The sequence below is a fragment of the Colobus angolensis genome, unplaced genomic scaffold (assembly GCF_000951035.1).
Source record: "Colobus angolensis palliatus isolate OR3802 unplaced genomic scaffold, Cang.pa_1.0 Scaffold27, whole genome shotgun sequence".
NCBI classification, from domain to species: Eukaryota; Metazoa; Chordata; class Mammalia; order Primates; family Cercopithecidae; genus Colobus; species Colobus angolensis.
In genome coordinates, this window is record NW_012115932.1 from 16,643,720 (window position 1) to 16,650,898 (window position 7,179).

Here is a 7,179-nt window from a genome sequence, read left to right on the forward strand (position 1 = left end):
CAAGTTGGCCAGGCTGGTCTCGAACTCCTGAACTCAGGTGATCCATCCGCCTCAGCCTCCCAAAGTGCTGAGATTACAGGCATGAGCCACTGCGCCCGGCCACAAACTTTGACTCTAAGGCTTAGAGCAGCACTTTGCAGCATTCCCGACAACGGAATCACAGGATGGGGTTGTCAAAATGCAGATTCCAGGGCCTTGCCCACACCTACAGAATCAGGATCTCTAGGGCAGGGCCAGGGAGTCAGCATTTCAAATGCACGGCCCCTCGTGACTCGTATGCCCATTGAAGCCTGAGAGGCCCTGACACAGGAAGAAACCCTCAGGGTGATTCTATCTATAATGCTGCAGACACACAGGGGATTCTATCTATGTTGCTGCAGACGGACTCAGTTGCTCTCCTTGGAGAACTTATTAACCCCTTTCTGGGTCACGCTGCAAACAAGAGTTCCTCCTACTGAGAACTGAAGCTGGGAGAGCCACAGAGGGGGTTGTGTCTGGGCTGGGTGGGGGAGGGTGGACTGTAATTCACCAGGCTGAAGTGGAGTGGATGACCAGAAAGGGCACTCCAGGTAGAAGGAACAGCCTGCACAGAGGCTGGAGGCTGAAAGCACCATGGAGAGGAGAGGGAGCTATATATACTAAGTGGTCTGGAGGACCACTGTTGGGGTCATCACTGGTCCGCTCGGAGCAGGATCATCTTTGTGAGATGAGAATACGTTTTTGTTTTGTCAATTCTACAAGACACATGGGTTTGCATTTCGACCTGTGTGAGATCAGAATGCCCTTTACAACAAACAGCATCTTGGGTTATGAAGTGCCGTGACCATACCTGCCTCCCACGGCCACTGGGAGGATTTGAGGGGAATGGAAGGAAAGCACCTCAGTGGCATTTGGCACTGCAGGAGCCCCATCAGTGTGAGCTACACTCTCTCTGAGCTGGTGAGAGGCTTTGGGAGTTGGCTTGGAAATTTCTTAAAGGGCTCCTCTCCTCCCACTTTCATTCCAATGCCCTTTATGGCCCCAGCGGTGCCCTGTAATAACTTGACTTTATGACAACAAGCTCAGGTGAGCTGCTAGTCACAGCTGCTGGCCCGAATGGCACAATCATCTGTGTGGGTGGAGTTCTTGTCCCATCACCCATGGGCTGGGATCAAAGTCCTGTCCTTGCTGCCTGGCAACCCCCGCACTAGTTAATTAGGAGAACATTCAGCCTTTCCTTCCCTGTCCCATTAGGGTTTCTTACTGAGGAGCAAACGAGGGTGTGGGCTCAGTGCTGGGTTCCCAGCCCCAGCCCCACGCTGGGGCCTCATGGGGCCAGGCAGGATGCCTACGACTGGGCTGTTGTGACCTTGGGCAAGTCACTGAACTTCTCTGAGCCTGTTTCTTCTCTCTAAAATTGGAGAAAGAGCAGAGCTTTGATGAGAGTTGCTGTGAGGAACCATTTATTTGTATATTTAACAGATATTTATTGAGCACCCACTGTGTGCACTTAGGCTCCAAAGATACATCTGTGAACAAGGCAGATGAGATGCCTGTCATGTTGCTGACCTTCCACTGGGAAGGAAGACAATACATGGGTAACCGTATCAATATAGTTTCAGAGTCTTTGAAGAAAATAAAGCAGAGGGCTGAGATAACGCCATGCTGGAGGGAGAAGGAGCAGGAAGCTTAAATCTATCTAGTCTGAGAGGCCCCTCGAAAAAGGTCACACTTGAGCTGAGCCCCTAGTGGTAAGATGAAGCTGCTTTGGAGATCTGGGGAAAAACCTCAGGCAGGGGGACGGCAGGTGCAAAGGCCCTGAGGCTGGGTGAAGCTCAGTGTTGCTTAAAGAGCAGAAGAAGGCGGGTGTGGCAGGACCAAAGTGAACACAGGCCAGGGTGGTGGGAGACGGGCAAGAGGTCCGCAGGGGCCAGGTCACAGGGGGCCATGTGGGCAGGTCAGAAAGTGGACTTCTATCCACAGAGCAAGGGGACACCACTGGGGGGACTCAACCAGGGCCATGCCATGGAGCGAGGACTCTGGCCCTGAGAGAATGGATCCAGGAAGCTCGGCCCGGTGCTGTAGATCTCACTATGACTGCTGTCTCTTCCCTAGGGCATCAGGAGAGCTGGGATCCCTCACACAGACCACTAGGATTGAGCACAGTCCTCCCACACCCACTGAGCTCGCGGATCTGTTCCCCTTATCCTGACGCCCCAAATGGTGATTCATGTAATGCGACAGTCAATAGTTGATGCACTCAGGTTAAATTTATGCAGACCTCCTGTGATATTAAAAATCCAGGGAGCATATATTTTGAGCACAGGGGATGCCAAAATGTATCTGCTTTTATTTCAGGAATTTATTTAAGGAATTATTGGGCTGGTGTGAGCGGATGTTTATCTGAGCTTTTGCTCCCAGTTAGGAAGAAACAGGTATGCACAGCTTGTTTGCTAAAAATAGGGGGATCCTCAGTCTGCTTTCATGTAATGGGTCCTGAAATATCACCCCCCACGTTTCCCACCCCCACCTCAGGCTGAGCAGCAGAGCAGATCCACGGAGATCTGGCTGTGGAAGAGCTTTGCCTGGGAAAGGATTTGAGGCCATGGGGCCTCGCTTCAGGGTCAGCAGCTGCTGAATAAATTCACACACTCAGTGCACGCCTATCATCAGGTCCCTCTGCAAGGCAGGTCTTTGGAGTCCCAATCCCCTGCTTGACTCTGACTCTGTTCCCCTGTGTAACCTTGTGCTAGGACGCTGGGTCCAGGTGGTTCCTTCTACCCCTAGAAGACAGGGACAGTGGGGCCCACCTTGCAGGCTGCTGAGAGGCTGGAAGTGGTGATGCTCAGAAGTGAGATCTGCGCTATTAGCGGATCTGCTCATCCCAGGGTCTTCCCTGGTTCTAGTGGGGGCAGGGCCTTCAGAGCCTGACTGCCTTTGGCCAGTGGCCAGAAGACAGCCAGAAGGAGGGTGAGGTGCTCACTGCTTGGAGAGACACAGATGAGTCCATTTTACAGATGGCACAGAGGCCTGGGAGGCCTGGGAGGCGAGGCTGAATGAAGGTGGCCTGGCTGAGCCTGGCCCCGGCCTTCGTCCCCTCTGACCTTCTCCCCTGAGCCTCCTGCCAGCCTGCACTCTGCACGCTAGCTGTCTGCCTAGGCATTCCTTGCATTCATTCAGTTACTCCATCATTCATTCATTCAGTTACTCCTTCTTTCTTGCATTCATTCACTCACTAATATGCAGCAACTGTTCTTGGGCCATTTCACAACCCTGGTTCAAGGCCTTAACTGGGGCATCTGAGGCCAGGAAATTTAGACCGCGGAGGGCTTTGCCCCCCAGCTGAGTTGGGCAGGAGCTCCACTCTCTGACAGTGGCTCAGAGTGGCCAGGGTGGGCCAGAGGAGCATTCGTTCTAGAGCCCCTTCCCCAGGGGCCAGCTCAGGGGAGGCTGGGAGACTGGACAGATAGGGAAATGGAGGGAGCTAGGGAGGCCCCAGGACGGGGCTGGGCAAGACTCCTTCTGAGCTACCTTTTCCCTCTTTCCCACAGTCTTCCAGGGAGGGAGAAGCACTTCAACCTCCAGTTATGGTGAGGCTGGCCGTCAGCTTCAGCTGGGGACACTTCAGGGTCAAAGACTTTGGGTGCAGAAAGATCTGGGTGAAATTTCTCAGCTTGGCCACCACTCTTCCCTCAGGTGATACCAAGGTCATTTGAGAAGACACCTCCCAGCTCATGCAGTCCCCTCTGCCTGGTGTACCCTTCCTCACACACCCACCTGGCTTCCTTCCCGCCCCCTCACGGATCCCCTCACAGGTCCCCGTTTGCAAAGAGGCCTTCTCTGACCACCCTGGCTGGAGCGGCCGCCCCCACCCACACATCATGCTGATTTGTTTGTCTCACTCCACGTAGCACCCTTACTTAGGGCAGGGACCCCAGCTCCCCTCTGAGTGGGGGAGGACAGTGGTCAGTGGCCAACTTTCCTCCCTATGGGACACACTCACTGACTTCAACTTTGGTGAGGGAGGAGTGGGGAAAGGGATTCACAGTGTGGAATGTTCTGAGATTGGTGCTATTCCTAGCCCCATTTAGCAGGTGAGGAAATGAGGCTCAGAGAGGTAAAGCACTTGCCTGAGGTCACACAGCAGGAGCACAGAAGGGTACACACCCAGGTTGGTTGACTGAAGCCCCGGCTATTTTCTCCTGGGGAGGTTTGTGAAGAGGTAAGGGGATGACTAGAACCCACAGCAAACTGGCTGCAGTAGAGACTGACTGAGCGTGCAACATCACTTCAATCTTTCTTCCACCCGGGCACTATTTGAATTTTTTAAAAATTTAACTATTATCTTTCGTATTGGCAGTTTGCTGAGAAGAGATATAAAGGACAGAGTGGCCCAGGGCCTGCTGTGTGAAGTCTCCTGCTCAGTCTCTGTCCCCAGGTTGGGTGGCACGGTGGCTTTCCCCTCCCCGACCCCCATCTGGTGAGGACAGTGCCTGTGTTGCTGGGAGACCCTGGCGATCATAGGGGATGGGGTGGAGGATGGTGGCAGATGGGTGGGCACAAAGCCCTTTCAAGGCAGCTGCTAGGATAGGGGCCTGCTTTGTGAGGTCTTTTGAAGAGCTGCAGCCACACACAACAGGGGACCAGAGAAGCCCCTTTCTTTGCTTTCTTCTTCCACACCTGCTCAGCCACCTGTTCCTCCAAAGGCTCCGGCCTCTCTCCTTCTACTCTTGCTGACTCCACTGGGCTCCTCCTCCCTCTCCTGAGCCTCCTCCTGCTCCCCCACTGAGGCCCTCAGGGCTCCCTGCACATCGGACACCTGCTCTTCTTCCTCCACAAATCCTCAGCACGGTGCACAGCTTGGCTCCCAGGCCTTTGCCTGTGCTGTTCCTCCCCCGTGAGTGCCCATCCTGCTTGTCTTCGCTTGTCAGAGTCTACTCACACTCCCATTAAGAAAGAGCTCTTCTGGCCTGGCGCGTTGGCTCACACCTGTAATCCCAGCACTTTGGGAGGCCGAGGAGGGTGGGTCACCCGAGGTCAGGAGTTTGAGACCAGCCTGGGCAAAATGGCAAAAACCCTGTCTCTATTAATAATACAAAAATTAGCTGGGCATGGTGATGGGCGCCTGTAGTCCCAGCTACTCAGGAGGCTGAGGCAGGAGAATCTCTTGAACCTGGGAGGCGGAGGTTGCAGTGAGCCAAGAGCGTGCCACTGCACTCCAGCCTGGTTGACAGTGTAAGACTCTGTCTCAAACAAACAGACAAAGAAACAAAAAGAAAGCACTCTTGGTATTTGGGGTTCCCATAGACCCTAAGAGAATTTTGAAAACCACGTCCCCCACACAAACGCTTCCAGTTGGCATCTGAATGTTTTATCCTAAGTGTAAATAGTTGCAAAGGTAATTTCTAGCATGCTGTATGCTTACCATGTGCTTTAAATAAAATCTCATCAAAACTTTGGAGCGTAGATTCTGCTCACTTATTTGTCTGAAAACTCTTCCATGCACACTGAGTGGCAAAGCCACACCATGCAGCCAGGTCAGGCTGACTTTCAGGCAGAAAACTATATGAGTTCATTTTCTAATCTACAAACATGCTAATGTGCATGTCTGCATCAACCCTGTCTTCTGAATTTTATTTCTAAGTCTAAGATGTACAGGGCATTTGGCACCTGGATGGAACGAGGCTTCATCCTTCTGGCTTTCTTACGATGCTACCTCACTCTCCTGCCTGGGGATGCTTCCTTAGCACCTGGTTGCAAATTTCCTTCCGTTTAGTGCCCTGGAAGATGTTCTTTTAAACTTCTTATTGTGAAATTCCACACACAGAGAGAGGGCCCATTGTGTATGGATAAACTTCACATGAAAATTAAAATGCGCAGTTCAATAATTTATCAAAAAGCAATCATCAAGTGAAGAAATAGAACATTTCTAGCTCCCCAGAACCCCGCCTTGGGCCACTGCTAATCACTACCCCTCCCTCCTGTTCAAACACAGTCACCATCCTGCATTTCATGATAGCCATTTCTTGCTTTTCTTTTGAGTTTTATCACCTACACATGCTGGACTTTGAACATCATATAAATGGAGTCACGTAATATGCATTCTTCTGTGTCTAGCTTCTTTCACAGAACATTATGTGTGTGAATTACTCAGGTCACTGTGTGTAGCTGTATTTGTTTTTTTCTCATTATGGCATAGTATTCCACTTTGTAAGTGTCTCCTAACTTATTGATCCATTCTACAGTGGATGGACATTTGGGTTGTTCTCAGTTTGGGGCCAGTTTGAATAGCATTTGATGAATGCTATGATGCATTCATCAGCAGGTCTTTAGGTTCATATAAGTAAGTATTTCTGTTGGGCGTATGCCTAGGACAGGAATTGCTGGATCATGGGGGTAGAAGTATGTTTAACTATGATAGATACTGCCAAATACTTTTCTAAAGTGGTTGTACCATTTTATACTCCCATCAGCCAGGTAGAAGAATTCCTGTCAACTCTTGGTATTGTCAAAATTTCTTCACATTTCTGTCAACTCTTGGTATTGTCAAAATTTTAAACTTCAGCCAATCTAGTTGGGGTGCTGTGGTTATTTCATTGTAACTTTAATTTTTATTTTCCTGATTATTGATAAGATTCAGCATCTTTTATACATTTATTGGTTATTGGAACATTCTTATTGTGAAGTACCTGGCTTTGCTCATTTTATATTGAGTTGTTAGTTTTTATCATATTTTTAGTTGTGTTTATTCTAGGGGGAAAAAGTAGGCTCTCTTGTAGTTGTATGCGGGCAAAGTATCTTTCCCCACTCTGTAACCTGCCTTTTTACTCTCCTATGAATGTCTTTTGACAGAAAGAATTTAAATTTCAATGGAGTTGATTTCGTCAGTCCTTTTGGTATGGCCACCACTTCCTGTGCCATGTTGAAGAATCTGTCTACTGCTCTGAAGGCATGAAGTCATTCTCTACTTTCTAGAAGTTTTACATTTTGTCTTTAACATGTATGTCTACAATTACCCTGAAATTGATGCTGTGAATGGTGTGAGGTCGGGATCAAACTTCATTTTTTTTCCATATGGATGGCCAATTGACCCAGCACCGGTCACTGAAAAGCTTGGCCTCTCTCCCACTACTTGGCAGTGTCACATTTGTCATAAAACATGCATCCATTTATGTCTGACTTTTTCTTTTTCTTTTTTTT